Raw genomic sequence first — 17,947 nt, 5'->3', positions numbered from 1 at the left:
GTTAATAACATATTTACTTTTGTACGGATTCTCATAATAAGGCTCTAAATCAGGGAACGGCCATAGCCGACTCATTTTAACACTTACCATCGCCCTCGTGTATGGGACGCATGGGTGTCGGTGTCCTGGTCAAAGTAATGAACCAAGGATGATCCTCGTATTCAACGACGGGGACCTCCGGTGGCGCATCTTCCGATTTACGACGAACCATCGTAAATGGAATAACGTCCTCCCGGACCCAAAAGAACTTGGATTTCCATCCGTGTATGCTGCGGATCCATTCAAAGCTGATAGCCCCCTTCCCGGTGGTGGAAAAACTATACCAACCGTCGCGGAAAGTCATCTTGTAAAATACGGCAAACATGCCAACAGAAGGTTCGAAGTTCCGGGCTTGGCAACAGAATTCGAAATGTCGAATTCGTAACATCCCAAAAGGGTGAACTTGTGATAAATGATTCCCGTATGTCGTCAAAATTGATCGGACAAAACTTGTCACAGGTAACCGAAAATTCCCTGTCGTAAAATGGTCCAAGTACACTACCATTGTGTTCGCCGGCGGAGCGGTGGCAATCGCACCGTCAGCCGGGTGTTCAGCCTCCCATGCCGGCGCCAGACCGTACACAGTTTTTACGTCGTCAAAATCCTTCTCTTTAAGGTTGCATCCAACCTCATGAATAGCAGGAGGATTCTTTTTGTCGCCTCCCATTTAAATATGATTGAATTGGAAAGTAGGAAGATAAAATATCGAAGTCTCAGATATACTAATATTGAGAGAAAAAGGTTCGAGAAATGAGAACGAATTGGAAGTCACAAGTGGTTTATTTATACTCATCGTAATAAATGCGACCGACTGACTGCCAGAAGAAAGAGAAAAAATGGATCGTCGGATGATTGACACGTCAGGCGAGAGATTCGAAAAAGTGGGAACAGGCTGTCAAAAGGCGTCATGCACGTCTAGTCAGTTACCTCATAGTATCTCTCTCTCCGCCACGTCACCATAAACATCCAACTCGTAAAGAATTCAAATTTCAAAATATCTTGCAAAGATATTATCCCCCGTACAAAGTAATGTTTATAAGATAAAAATTTTCTTTCCATTAATATTCGTAAAATAGTTACACAAAATATGAATAGACTATTACAAGTCTAAAGATCCTATCTATCCGAAGGATTAGGAGCAGATGTGTCCTCCGGAGGAGTATCCTCAGATGAAGCGTCCTCAGATTCATCATCTAGGTAGTTCCTCAGTTGCTGCATGCCATCGTTAGCGGAGGCAAACTCCGGAAGCATATTATGCAGAGGAAATACCAGGCTGTCATACTCCTTAATCTGAATATCATATTCTTGCTTAACATCAAGGCCGTGAAGCGAATGATTTTCAAAGGAATGACCAGATTGAGCATACTCCATCCCTTCATTAAAGCCTTTCACGCGGTCGGCCTGAGAAGGAGCAATCATTAAGTTCGCAAAGCTATCAGTAAGCTCAGTGCTTCCCTTAATATGTTGAATAACCTGACAAAGACAAAAAGTAATTTATTAGCATAAAAAGCATGAAGTGTGTAATGAACAATATACGAAGAAAACTCACAGAATCAAGCCCTCGGGTGAGGAACCACTGACGATCTCGCTCGGCACACTCCCCCCCGGCTCTGAAGCTCCCGAAATTCATTGGCCACTCTTTGTTTGTCATTAGAAGCTTCAGTGGCACGGGTCTCAGCTTCTACACGGGATGGCAACAAAGAGTCATAAGTAGCCTGCATTTCAACAACACTTTTATCCTTAAGCTCAGATTTCTCTTTCTGCAGCTTCAGCTCTGCTTCAATTTGTTGGATTCGGTTGCCTTGGCGGGTTACTTGGCTTTATAGAGCCGAATTTGCTTCAAGGGCCCCCGCCAAGTCATCCTTTTTCTTTTGAGCTTCAGCACGAGCAGCTTCAAGAACTGCATTTTGCCTCTCGCAGGCTTCTTTCCATTGCCGGGTAGCAGCGGCATTCCGGTCCTTTTCACCCTTAAGGGCGATTTCGGCATCGGATTGTTTCCACTTTGTTGCACTCGCTGCTAAGCGATGCTCCTCAGCTTCTTTTTTAGCATTCTCAACAGCTCGAGAAGCTTCACCTAGTTTCCCGCCCATTGTTCGCCATTCGCGTAAGATCTCCTGACTACAAGCTAAAGTGTTGGCCAGGGACAAAGATAAATAGGTATGTAGATCGTGGCGGGAATGTTAGTGTTGGTAAGCCCTTTCCGCAGGAGGCACGCATTGTTTAACGAAACTCATACAAATTTCTGGGTCAGAAAACCGAGACCCATTTACAATATCCCAAGGCGGGACAAACAGATGGTAGTCCTCCCCTTGGTTTGCCTCTCCGTAATAATGTGAATTCGATGTATCGAGGCGAACTAGGATGGAGGAAGTTTGCTAAGGAACACCATGGGTCGACCCTCCTCCAACTTCATGGACAGATCCCCTAAACCGAAATTCTCCTCCCGCACCCGTAGGCGGAGATGAGGAAGTGAAAGGAGATTGAGGAGAAGATCGAGGAGGAGACTCTTGGGTCCTGAAACCTTCTTCGTTCACAACTGGGTTATTTTCTTGGAACCCAGTAGCGTCCCCGGTCTGAAAAAGATAGTCCAAAAAATCATTGGTCCCAGACTGGAGATTGGACCCCTCCACATTTATTTCAGTGGGAGGGGTAGAAGGCTTGTCTTACGTTTCCTTCTCGGAAGGAGGAGACGGTTGTTGTTTGAACGTGGGAGTTGGTGACAGTAATTTTTCTGACACGTCGTCTTCAATAATCGACGGATCTGCACAAGAAAATCACACTTAACCACCTATTAAGGCAGTAAAGTATAGAAAGTGAAATACGTACCAGTTACCGTCTTCATACGGTCAGCAAGACTAGACTGCGGTTTCTTAGGACGATGAGCCCGCCGTTTCTTGGCCGTTGGTTCGCCTTTGGTGTCCGCAGCACTCACGCCCGCGTCACTGGCTTAAGAAGACCCAAAAGATCTTTTCTGCGCCAACTCTGCCAATAGATGCGAAACATATTAAATTTCATAGGCATTGTCAGAGCTCCCCTCTTCTTGAGTGGCAGAATCAGCACTCGACGAAAGAATGACGATCACCCCATCAGAAGTAAGGGCATTAAGCGGAGGGGAGTTTAAAGTGTACGCACCTGTCTGAAAGGTAGCGTCAGAAACTATGGATTCAGCACGCACCTTAACGGGAAACAGGAAGTGTTTCTTGGTCTTCTCAAGGATAGGCTGGTCCTTCGCATCGCGAATACTTTTCCTCGTACAACCCCTATCCTTGAAAAGAGCATTCAGCATTGGTCCCGGACCTGAAAAAAAAACACAGATACTCAATTATAAAAGCTTCAAAAAGAACAAAAGAAAAGAAAAGCAACTTACGATCATCCAGCCCGATGAAAACGGGCTACAAATATGGAGAAGGCCATAGACGGCTCATGTCTGCCCATACCAAGGCTTCCTCAGGTAACGCCCGCATGGGAGCAGGCTTCGATACAAGAATGCGGAACCATTCTCGGCCCTCATGAGAAACCGTGATAACTTCCGGGAGTGCCTCGTTAGCTGGGCATCGAACCATAGTAATCGGCACCGCATCTTCAGATAATCAGAAGAACTTGTTACACCAGTTCTTCGAGCCCTTCTCGGTTTCCTCACCAATAAGCCTATCGGCTATTGCGTGACACGTAAACCACCCACCCCGGTTGTCTATGCGGTAAAACACACAGGAAATCGATCAACGCGGGGTAACATCTGATGAGCCGTACATACAAATTCGAAATGACGAATGTATATAACGATGCGAGGATGTAACTGGGATAAGTGAATCCCATATGCACTTAGTATGTTCATAAAAAACTTAGTTACTGGAAAACGGAAATTCCCGTGAATAAAGAAGTCGGCATACACACCCATTTTGCAAGAAGGTGGCTGACTAATAACAGATCCGGCAGCAGGGAACTCAGGTCCCCACTCCGGTGGAATACCGTAAGTTTGGATCAAATTGTCATACTCAGATTGATCCCAGTTGATCTCCACTTCATCGATACTAGGTATCAATGATTGACTAGTCGTCATTAAAGTAAAATATGATGAATAATGAGCAGTTGTAAGAAGAAACTGAGTGGTTAATCGAAAGCTTAAGAAAAAAAGACGAAGCCAATTCAAGAATCAAAGACGATAAAACTTCGAAAGGAAGTTAACATCCCCTATTTATACCATCGCAATTAATACGATGGGATATGAATAGTAGAGAGAGAACGTTCGGATCCAATCAGCAAGCGCCACGTCACGCGGAAAATTCGAAAAAGCAAAAAGGTGAACAGTCGGGTACAGTGACAGCAGGCATAGACGTCACATCTTCTGACACATGCGCCTGCAAGCTGTCACCTCATACTATTGTATGGTTCCAATACGAAATATCATCACCACAACTTGCAAATGTCAGAAAGTTTCCAAAATCACCCTTAAGTCCAAAATTTCACCCGCATAAAATACTTCACGCGGAAGAAACACTGGACTGGGAGGACTTATAGAGGTAGGGTATCCAAAAGAACCAAATACCCTTAAGTACTGCTCGCAGGGTCAGTTGAGGGTCCCTCATAAGGCACCCGCGAGACATATGAATCACCCGCTTAACCATCTAAGGAAGAAACACCATCATGGAACTTGCGGAAGCATTCTAGCACCCTCAGAAGTCATCCGCAAGACGGAATACCCGTCCGCGTAAATGACCAAGAGGTAATGCCCCGGGATAGCTGTCAATAACTAATTACCTTCTAGAAGATTTATCAAGATACTTTCTTGGGCAATACGTGATATCTCGCTCAGTAAATAAAGAACACCTAGCAAAGCCGTTATAACCGTGCACATGGCCAGGGTTGTCTATCATCCTATCCCGTTAGGACACGTGTCCAGGTTGTTATACATGCACATGCGACGTATAACCAAACCTATCATTTGAGGACACGTGTGCAGGTGGTTACGAGAGCATCTTCTGAAAAGGACAGCTGGCCCAATCATCTTTCCACACCCTTCGGCTATAAATACCTTCTCAACTATCATGAGGTATTCATTCACTCCCACTGTACTCCTACTATTTACTTAAATACTTTATCTTCGTCGGAACTGTACTTATTCTCACGCCGGAGGGTGGTTACGGGAAGAACCCCCCCCCCCCTCTTGTCCTTCCCATAACGAGCTCACGGTGTCTGTTTTGCAGGTTCCGGTCACTGTACTTCGGGAAATTAGGCTTGTATCGTACTGGTTGTTATCTGTATCATACCCTGTAGACTCATTAGATCTAAGACCCTATTAGGGAAGTAGATCCGTGTTTCTTCATAATTTCAACCTCTAAATTACAAATATATCCATCAAGAATCCACTGCAACAATACGAGTTGAAGAGAAACCTACAACCATAACTCACATTGAAAAATGAAACACTCATTCGAAATTCAATTACTTTCCATATGCCTGAGTTAGGATCTCTCACTTCACTTTCAAATAACCCATTGACCCTACCATTTTCCAGAGATCAAATTTGACCCCTACTCAGTCAATCTTGTCCGAAAAAATACTAGTACTGACCAAATTAACAACAACGATTATATTGTAATTTTTTATGAAAAAAAGGTCAAAAGTTAACCAAAAAAGCCTCAACATTAATCAGTAGACATATTTGACAACAAAGTCAAAATTGACTATAAAATTAAACTTATTCAGGATCACAATCAGTTGTTGCCCAGTTCTATACAAATCAGTAATACCTTATATATGATTACAATAACAATATCATGAATGCTCTTATCGATCAAAATCTATAACGTCTTAAAATCTCCCAAATTTGGCATCATTAACGAATGCAGATTAGAAAACTTTATAAGTGCCCTAATTTGAGCTGAAAATTAACAATAAAGACGATTATTTGATGAAGCATGAAGAACATAAGAAACTGAACTAAACTAAAGTAGGCATAGAGACACGACATGAATTCATATATCAAGATATATGATAACCAAATTGAATTACCTTAAACTCTTTTGTCAAAGGATCAAGCATGTTTACCTTAATAGTAAAACTTTTAGGTTTATAATTATTTAAATCTCAAAGGTCAAATTGTTGGTTTGTTAGTTTGCTAATCTCAAAAGTCAAACTTAATTATATTCACACAAATTAACTGAAAAGCTAAAGAAAATGAACTGGCTAACCCTAAATTGCTTTCAAAAGGAATGCTTTACTATCGAACGAACACGATCATATAGTCGAACAAATTTGTCTTTGGTAGTGATCCTCCTACTAAAGAAGAACATCTTATGTCTTGCGATCAACTTTAGAGAAAAGTGGCGAGTAACATTTATCACAAGTACTTATTACTCAACATCCCGCACTCACGGGGCGCCGGGCGGGGTGGGTGTGGGGGTGGGTTACCTTTGACGCTGATTTATTGAATTTAACGTGCTTTCATTAAAGGATAACACACGGAACACCAACACAATCATTTGTTAAATGTTTTCGAGCTCCTTCCGTTATGCTATTTTTGGCAAACATATTGAAAATTGATTTTAACATGCTTTATTCGAGCATGAAAGACCGGATTAGCACAATGTAGGTTGCACCCAGATTATCACACCAAATAGCGGGAATATATTTTATGTCTATCCGAAGAAGAGCTTCTAGCCACATTAATTCGGCAACCGTATAAGCTAGAGCGTTGTATCTGATTCAGTGGATGACTGGAAACGATTTTCTATGTTTGAAGCGCTCTAGAAGTTATGGTTATAACCCAAATATATAGCAAACTCCTTGTGGATCGATGGTCATTTGGGCACCCCACTTGTGAATGTTGAGTGTTGTTAAGCCATTCAAAAACCAGTTAAATGTAAATAGTTAGGGTAAATAGGGTATCTTATCCACGAAGAACATGTGGTCAATATTTTGCATTTCATTTGATTCTAAAAGTTAAAACGCGAAGATTGGATTTGTGTGGATTGAACTAAAGTTTACCAATGTTGCATTTAAATTAGGGCTAGTAAAGTATCGTGTTAAATATGACGATGACGACATGATTACCACAAGTTTCATAAATTAACACGGCTCGTTTAACTAATTTGTATCTCATGTCTATAACACAGTTGTATGGTAATTTATGTACCAAGAAGAAGAGATGATGGAGCCTAGCCTACTACTTTTAATTATTAAAAAAGTTTAAAATTACGTTGTGTATTTTTTTATTAAAAGAGTTTAATTGTGTCTTAAAACACGTCAGGAATGTCAGCCCTAATTTAAATCAAGAAAGATGAACACACGATATAGAAAAACACAATACATTACACAAGCAATCACATTCGGGTCATGGGTTGATAGCACACTATGTAATACGTGTCTCTAGACCCGTTATAGAAAATTATCTAGAGAAAAACTGTTATAAAAAACAAGGGATGTATAGACTGTAGTGAGCGTCATGCAAGTTTTGTGCTTTATATGAATACACACCTTTATAATTAGACCACAAGGTGATCTGAGTCAAATATCAACGTATTAACATAATCTTTTGTCGCATATATAAACATTTAACGAATAAGAAACGGTAAATTAAAGATAAATGAAGTGATTTCAGTCAGCACGTCTTTGAACAAACAAACACTTGAATAATGTACATGAAAACATTAAATTCGACAATGACCTTTAACAAAAACAATGTAACCAAATCTAACATAGATTAAACGCAAACCCTAAATCCAATTGTAATTAGTAATGATAATACAGAAATCAGAGTGTCACTAAGAGTTCTACGATATAAACAATCTGAAACTTCCCTCTTGGTTTCCTGTTCTTCAACTTAACTTGTGGGCTCATGGGCTTCTCTCACCATTTCCATTTGTTTTATTCTTGGTCTGCCAACAATATAAGTTGAACAAATGGAGTAAACTTATTAATCGAATCTAATGGGTCAAAACTCAAAACCAAAACTATTTATTTAGTTTTTGGAACAACGAATTTCTTGTCTGTTAGGACACTGCATTCTTCAATTTTGGAGAATCCCGTTGTCTCATTCCGACTAGACTACGTTGTTTTAATCGGGTTCACGCTGGCTTCAGAGTTTGGATTGGGCATTCCCCGGTGAACCATACCACCGGCTGCCACTTGACAGTCGTTGTGCCACCACAAGAACAAATTCTCTCGCATAAGTGTAAATGCATAACACACAGTAGAAGGAAAACTCGGGTGGGCTTGGGATTCGAACTGCGAACCACACTCCAAAAGTGACACAAATAAGAATCAAACTTGGGTGTTCACTTAAAAACCCAAACCACCTACCAGGATTACCAAAATATTTACTTAATTTTTGTTTGATTATTCCCATTTAGATCATAATATAAAAACAACATAAACTAGGGTAATTATATACTATATATAAATAAGAAGTTTGGTGCCGCATTTAGCGGCACCGTATTGATTGATTAATTATGTTTTGTTTCTTAGTTCGGTTACTATAATAAAGGTAATGAAAACCAATCAAACGTCAATTTTTTTAAACCTGAAAGAAATCTACCGAGTTCGCGCAGACTTGCCCTTATTTAAAGCTCATGACTGACAACGCTCGAGTTTTACCAATGCGCAAGTTTACCAACCGACCCCCCCCCCCCAAAATGGTCGTTGGTCCACCTCAATTTTATATGTTTTTTCATTTTTGAGTTCCAGTACCGTAACATACGTAATCAAAACATTTTGAATTCGTGTCAAGTTACCGTCTCAATACTTGGTACTGGTAACGCTTGGGTTTTACCACTGCCCGGGTTTGCCAACCAAATAAACATCTTTTTTAATAATTTGTTTTCTTATATTTTAATGTTTTTATATGTTCATTTAACGAAATAATTTTTTGGGTTTTAACGCTAAAATTTTATCAATGGTGTCTATGTTGTAACGAACGCAACCGATACTAACCAAATTCATGTCGACTCATCGTCGTAATGCTTGAGTTTTACCAATGCTCATGTTTCAATGCTATGGTTTGCCAGTTGCCCCGGCGCAACGCGCCGGGTAGAAAAAACTAGTTCATAACAATATTAAATTTAGCAGCATGGTCTCTCGGAGCAGGGGCAGTTTTAGTAAATTCATGGAAAGATCTTATTGGTATTGGTTCCTATATCCGAAGTCCAAACGACGAAACCAACCATGGTTTTTGAATGACGACTCTGATCGGGTAATCTTTTGTTTCCTATTTTTTTCCATGTGTAAGACTCTAATCGGGTAATCTTTTTGTTTCCTATTTTTTTTCATGTGTAATGAATTATGAGCATGTTCACTTTAATAAGTTGTTTGATATTTTGATTATTCTCATGATCAGGGGCGTCTCCGAAAATTTAAGTACCTCTGCCGAACCAAAATAAAAAGGCCCATAGGCCTTAACGAATAACGAAATACATAACCCAATTTTTATAAATGGCGATTAGTATTATAATAATAAACATATGGATTAGTAGGTCTACGTATGTGTTAGTAATGGAAACTAGGTATTCCGTCATCTTAAATGACAATATGACAATTAATCACGTTTTAATTTTTTCAAACTAACTAACTTAGTAAAAGATTATATATATATCAACATCATCTCTTAATTTGTGAAGACACAATAATTAATTACGCGTAACCAGTTCCAAATGTCATCCATTTTAGCGTGGATTTATATGTATATACAAATCATAAATAAGTACTATTATTTCCTTATGAAGCAAGTATAAGGGCTAGTTATATTAATTGTAAAATTTAAAGGTTAAAAGTGTTTTTGTTTAAATTAATATTGAAATAAATAAGGGACTAGTCTTGCCATATGTTAAAACTTTGATTTGAAATTCAGCACCTGCGTGAGCTGTGTTTCCTTCCGTGTTCTGTCTCCGACTTTATTCCGGCCGATGAAGTTATTTTTCCGGCAGGTGTTAAACACCAAATTTAAAGAACACATCGACCGATTGAGGGTGTCGTTTGACTCGGGATCTTTTGCCGATAAATATATATATACATAAAAAAGTTTAGGCCCCCGAAAATTACGTGCCCGGCCGAAGGTGCGGCTCGCACACCCCTAGAGCCGGCCCTGCTCATGATGGACAATTGTGTCCAGTATTACATTTGGTTAGGTATATGGTGGATTGTCAACTAGGGTGTTCACGCTTCGCTGTGAAACTGGCCAAACCGATTATCAGTTTGGTTTCGTTATCGACCTTTTGTATTAACTTTTAGTTGGTTAGTTTTGAAATTTTCAAACCATAGTATACAGTTTGGTTTATAACATATAAGGTAAAACGGTTACATAAAGCCGGTCTGTAAACTTTGTTTCGTTTACTTTTAAATATTTACTATTTGTATTTTATATTATGTTAGTTTAAATACAACTACCCTATGGTAGTTAAGTTAAAGTGTAAATGAGACCTCAAGTTTTTTCTTTTCAAATGGGATTACAATGTTTATGAAAATTTTTTATTTTATTTTATTTTTCTAGAATACCAACTATCTATAGGTCAAAGTTGATTTCCATATCATGAATAAGCAGCTATATGTAATAGGGTCATAATTTCATATCCAATAATTCCATTTATAATTTACAGTTAATAGTATATTGTTGTTAGTAAATTAAAACTAATAAAAATGTCCACTTACAAAAAAGCCGTACGTTAATAATTCATATGGTAATGATATCTCAAGACTACTAATCTATAACTACATATACGAGGTTTTGGATGACAAAAAAAAGCATATCCAAACAAATTCTCAAATCCTATTATTTTGTTTTATATCAATTGTTTATCTAATTAATATAGTTGTTTAATTTGTGTAATCATCAGGTTGCTTGATATTGCATCTCAAGTAAATGCTGAAATACCTATACCGGTAGGTTCACTTATATTGTTTGTGTAAGACATGGGTCACGATTTTATTAAATAATATTTAATAAAACAAATAAACAGTCTCTTTGTATAATTTGAGAATTTGTAGTACATATATCGTATACAAATCTAAACGAAAATAATACAAATTATAACATATATACAAATATTGGTTCATATCGATGACCTTAACTTATGCTCTAATAGCCAATTCTTGAGCATCCTTCAACGAGTTAGAGTTGGACCGGAGTCGCGTTGGACTGGGACCACGCTCATGTCATCTAGCTTGTGTTGACTGAGACCCGAAGCGCCGCATTCGAGTCATGTCTTATTGTATCCCCCTTCGCTTGGTGAACCCATCTTAATCACATGAAAACATTTACACATTTCTAGATGCAAAAATGAACAAACTATGGTCCCCGGTTGTGGCTGAGGATTTCTGTTAAATAAAGGTCACTTAAAACAGATTTCGGGCTACCTCCGCAAGCCCGTCTGTTTCCCAGGGTACAACAGCCGAAGTAGTATGTACTAGTGGGATTACCCTAGCACCCGAACTTTATTTGTAACGAGAGATCGGGATGGAAAGAGTTGGAATTGAGAACACAAACTGGTTTGGCGTGTGTGGCCGGGTCGAGTGTGTATACGTGATGTGACCGATCCGGATTTTCGGTGCACCAAATGAGCTTCTCGACTTGCTATTTATAAAAACTTCATGTCATTAGTCAGCGTGACACATGTCATGTCCAGAGCTACCCACACAACACTTGGCGCAAGATTAAGCAGGTGATGACACGTGTCTCATGACTCACCATATTCGATGATACTTGGTAGCACGTGGAGTGCGAACAATCAGGAACCGACACCTAGTTGCTGACTCATCACGAGTTCGCGGCACTTGTCATGAGCACTAGTTAGTCACTAGACACATGGCAACTAACGAAACACTAATCACCAGGAGTTGACACTTGGCGTGATGATTCACCTACATGACCCAATCACACAATTTAGAGTATTGATATCACATTCATATCTACTATTTGGACCTGCTAATAATTAGTTTATTAGTAATATATACTAATAATTATTATTAGTTCAAAATTTTCCAACAGTTTGTTGTTGACAGTTAAGTATGCGTTTTTGAAAAACACTGTTCTATTCAATTAGCGAACTTTACACCATTCTTGAAGTAAGTTAACTGTTTTTTAAATTATTAACCATTTATGTATTTCTCACTCATAAACAAAATATTATTTGAACATAACACATTGCTAAACTTTGAATATTCAATTGTTGTAGGCAAATGATAATTTACTGCTACTGTCAAGGAAATAATGAGTAACAAATAATGGTATAAAAACATTGGATGCAAACGCTGTAGTCGTAGGGTTTCATCGGAATTTATTAATCGTGAGAAAGTTATCAATGTAAAAGCATCAACTGTAACTCGCAAGGAGTAACCGTTGGTCCAAGGTAATATAATAATATGTTTATAATAGTTAAATTTTATTTTAAACATAATAACTTATTATAACGTTTAAATATTTCTATTAGGTATTATATAATAAGTTTAATCACAATTCATTTATTAGATTCAAGATTCTAACTCGTGTGCAAGACACAATTGATATGGTTTCTCTCGCCCTTTTTTTTATCATGACGCCAAATAGTTGTTCAACAAGTCCCCAGACGAATTAGTTGTTGGTTATGTGGAGGCAATATTGTTTTTATTAATGACTCAATTGTAATTATATACCTTGGTTTGTATTATTTCTAAATTTGTTTCCTTATTAATTAATAAGCATTGCATTTACATCTCAATGTAGTTTGATCCCATGCAAAATTTTCCTCAAGAACTCAATGTAATCTTAGAGAGGAGGTCTGCATTCGTATTAGATTTTAGTGACTATAAAATCGAAAACTCTTATGCGGTGTGTAACTAAGCTAACATATGATGAGGTTGTTGTTTATGAGCTTGAGAAGAAGCTAGCACCTGGTCAGGTATGATTAATTTCTAATTTGAGTGATTTTATAATACTTAGCATATCTTCATTGTTATTTTAAAAGTTGTCGGTTGGTATTTGCTTTTATGTGTAGCCTAATGAAAATGATTCTTTAACAATTGGATTGATCTCTAAATTGAATTCAACAAACTCACAAAAGCTAAAGGTATGAATTTTTATCAGATTTACATTATTTTTTGTTTTGGTTTTAATTTTACTTGAAATTTTCTAGAGGTTAAAAGTATAACTTATCATATATTTCTCATTGTATTTCTAGGATTCGTATACTCCTTCATCCGAGCAAATGACGCCTATTTCAAATTCTCTAGATGTATTAGTTTTACATGTTCCATCGAGTGACGGGAAATTTCAATCTGCAAGTGTTAAAGATGTGAAACTGAAAAGGAAATTAGTTGAAGCTTATGACGTCGATGCCGACACAAGTATCTCGGCTACCAAAAGCAAGAATGAAGAATCAAAAACCCGGGTGAATGTTGATGAAGGACTGATGTTTGGCAGCCCAAAGGTTAATAAGTGGACGTTAGAGACTCATAAAATTGCAACGTTTGAAGACCTTTTCACTACTAGAAAAAATGCCTTTAACGACACGCATTGCGTGTCATTAAAGGGTACAGATGACACGCAAATGCGTGTCGTTGAAGCCCCAGTCATAAAATGAAAATGACACGCATGTGCAAGTCATCTTTTGATGACACGCGTTTATGACAAGCCTTTACGACACGCGTTTATGACACAGAATTACGACGTGCAATTATGCTTAAAAAAATAAAATTCAGTATTTTTATTTAATAAACATTAAATAATAATATTATTTTTAACAAAATAAAATAAATATATATTAAAACAATCCATTTTAAAATGTATACATCATAAGTCAAATATTCTAACAAATATTTCAAAGTTAAAAATTATTGTTAGTACAAACTATCACCGGAAAAAAAAGAGTCACCGCAAAACTCGACCATTCTTTGCAAATAATATCAAAATCAGCATCCTTGTATTCATCCTTGCTTCTCTCAACCTGAAAAAAAAAAGTTAACAAAGAAAATGTTAGAACTCATTTCAAACAAAATCAAATCCTTATTAAAGCAAATTAACACAATATTAAATATTATTAAAGCAAATTAACTTAACAAGAATGTCAGCTCTCAAAACTATTAATTATTATTAAGTTAAATGCTATTACCTTTTTTCTTCTTCGATTTCATCTTCCTCCATGGAGTCAACAGAATCATCATATTCTACTCGTGCCTATAGCCTTTCTTGAAGATTACCTAAACACAATTAACAATAATAAGAGTCATAATACCAACATTTGTAACTTTAGATACTAAACAACATACTGAGTATACCTCAACTTCTACAAGAGAGAAATAGATTGTGTTTTTAGTCATCGGAACTATTTAAGGGATCAATAAGTAAAATAATTAGTGAGCTCGTTTTTTTTACATTCTAGTAATTAATAATGCCACCCTTTATTTAAACCACCTTGCGCATAATCCATTTAAAAAAATATATGTAACTTACTTGAGAGACAGAAAGTTACTTGCGAGTCACACGTCATCTTCAGATTTCATCATACGTTTTATTTTCATCTTTCTCAGACAAACATCCCTACTTCGTTATCAGGATTTATGGTGCGTGCTTATTTGAAGCGAAACTTCACAGTACCATTTTGAAATGAACTCGCCATTTTTCACTAACCCGTTCCGAGTTGACAATGTTTATTCCAACCAAAAGATAAAGAGAGGCCATCTTCTCACCCTAAAACATACAATAGTAAAGTAACTAAATGCAATATTTTATCAAAATCAACAACTTAGCCTAACTAGGGAAATTATTTATAGACCTCATATTTGGCATTGTCGTGACGCATAACCATTGTGGTTAATATAACTAATTAAAACTTTAAGTTACCTGTGTTTCCTACAACCGCCCATGGTTTCCCACGAATTGTTGGCTTAGGAAATGAATCCACCATTTGTAAGTTAGGAAGGGAACATGATGATAGTTTGCCCCTGGACTTGCATATACTATGTGTTGTGTGTCTTCTTGATCCCTTTCCTTCTTTGCAATAGCAACACTGAGATTGGCAATCTGAAATAAGACATGATTTAATCTATATGGTTTCTTAGAATCATAACAAAGATACACAAACTATGAAAAATAAACCATGTTCTTCGAGGGTCCTTCACATCTGCACTATCTTTATGTACTTGTGCAGCAGCAAGTTCAACAGTCGCCACTCACTCAGCAAACTTAAGTGTACTGAGTGTTTCTCCAACAACGTTCAGTTCCGGGCTCATATGAACAAACATCAGTATCTTGGCTTGCCCTCCTAACAATGATATAAAAAATTTAAGTTTGGAATGAAACCATAATAAAGATAAAAAGAGTTTGAAGCTTTATAAAAACTTTTACTTAACCAAGTGATTCTTGAAGTAATTATGTGAGCTTGTTATTTCTATTATGTATGTGTGAATTATTTTGATCAACTGAACATAAAAAACTCTAATTTTGATACTGCACATTCTGTGCAGCAGCTGCTCAAGCTGGGTTTTAACCCTTTTTAAATCTCAGTTAGTTCAGCATGTTCAAATACCAAACATAGAAAACTCAGAGAGCTTTCCGACCATATAAAATACACTTTTATCGGAGCTACAGCTAATTTTATACAAATTTTATAAGCACGGATAAAAAGCACTTAGTGTTGTCAAACAGCTTGCTGAACATTTTAAGTAGCTGCGGAAATCAACCTTTTTGAATCCCTTACATTCCGAGTTAGATTCTCACTTTCAAATATGAAGCATAGAAGACTCGAAGATCTTTTTAGAAATATAAAATACGACATAAACTGAGACTAGCTTCATTATCAGCAGCTAGATTTTTTATTTTTATTTTCAACAGGTTTGTTATCTTAGATTTATCAACTTCAAACATCGTTTTACATTCAATGACCACCAATATGACCCGAACCACTTTTTCTAATCCAATGACAAGACTCATATATTCTTCAATAAGATCAACCCGTTCGAGAATCGTCACCTTCAACAGAAGTAACCCGCCGTATACTCATAGCCAACATAGTCAGGATCAAAGTCCCTCAGAAAGAAGTGAACAGACAGACACTCGTATCCCACATAGTCAGGTTTCAATCTCAACCATCAATCACCAATCGAAAAACAACTGCAGTCTTGAACTCAGTCAAACGTAGCTTTGTCGCCATGAATTACCACCCGAATTGCAGTAATTTTTCAAGAAACCTTGCAAGCTTAGGAAGATACAAGCCTAATAAACTCAAATGAAAGTTGTATCTCCCCCTTTTCTTGACAAATTCAACAAGGTCTTAATTTTCAAAGTTCACAAACAAAACTCCTACTTAAATTACTCGTTGTCTCCCCCCTTGGCCAGCCGAAACGCGTAAAAAGTTAGCCGGAAAATATATTACCAAAATTCGCACGAAGAGTCTCCAATACATTAGGAATATCTCAGAAAAATTTCGTCTAAGGAAAATTTTTCCCGATTTTCCTGCCAAAAATTCACCGAAAATTTTCGAAAAATAAATAATATCGCCAAAAGTTTCACGAATGAAATTTCACTTACGAGGAGTATCCAGGAAAATTTTTTTTTAAGAATTGTTATTTTTTAACGAATCACCTCTCTAATTCGTTATAAATATCCACTCCAATTCGTCAACCAATCAGTTCGTTATAACTTACCAACTCTAATTCGTTATAACAGTTACACGGATGACTTCCCATTCGTTAAGATGTCCACACTTCATCATACATAACGAATTAGTCTTAATTCGTTACCCATACCTTAACGAATTCACTTCACGAATCACCTTAATTCGTTACATTTAACTTAACGAATTAAATTAACGAAGTACCTTAATTCGTTATCATTACCTTAACGAATTGCCTTAATTCGTTATCATTACCTTAACGAATTGCCTTAATTCGTTATCATTACCTTAACGAATTAAGTTAATGAATTGCCTTAATTTGTTATCATTACCTTAACGAATTAACTTAACGAATTACCTTAATTCGTTACCTTTAATTTACCGAATTACATTCACGAATTACCTTAATTCGTTAAAATTTCCATAACGAATTGCTACAGTAATTCATTAGAATCCTGTAACGAATCAGCTACAGTAATAACGAATCAGGTGGTTGGATCTGAACTGCTTCGCCGGAAAAACGTTTTTCACCGGAAAATTCAGTTACTTGGCCGGAAAAACTCAGATCTGGCCGGAATTTGCATTTTCAAGCTTCATCCATGGTGAAATCATCAAAACACCATAATATATCACGAAAATCACCACGAATACTCGGATTTTCATCAGAAACACGAATCAATCCTCCATTTCACTAAATAACCATTGATTCAACACCAATTGAATCAACCCATAACCATGCTCTTTCATGGCAAAACCTTCAATATACCATAATTAACCACCAAAATCCACATGAACATGCGGATTTCAATTATAAGCACAAATCCATCATCTAATTAACTTAACAATCACTAATTCATCATAAACCGAATAAAAAATTAACATACTCTTCCATGGAGAATCACTCAATACACCATAACTTAACACCAAATTACACAGGAAGCATCATCTTCCATCCACAAACACGAAATCACACTCAAATCCATCTATAACACACTAAATTACTCCAGATCTGACCAAAACCCGATGAACACGAAGAACACGAATAAACTCTGATTTACCTTAATCGATGCATCGAGAGCAGCCCCTGCTCTGATACCAATTGAGAATTTTATAATTTTTGAGCAATGCATCAAGATTCCTTTATTGTGAGTGAGTATGCACGAGTCCATCTGTCGGCTTACATAAATAGTATCCCCTGAGGTCCGTTTCTTATTGGTATTTAGATGCGCACAAGGGAGGAACAATTGTATAACTAACAGCGAATTTTGATCAAGTCAGTAATTTGGATTGTACGAAGTACAACAGTGATCAAGTTTAATGACTTTGAGTTT

The sequence above is a fragment of the Bidens hawaiensis genome, unplaced genomic scaffold (genome assembly GCF_021521415.1).
Source record: "Bidens hawaiensis isolate Kalapana, Puna unplaced genomic scaffold, B.hawaiensis_p1.1 tig00026624_1, whole genome shotgun sequence".
NCBI lineage: Eukaryota > Viridiplantae > Streptophyta > Magnoliopsida > Asterales > Asteraceae > Bidens > Bidens hawaiensis.
This window is presented reverse-complemented; position numbering follows the sequence as displayed.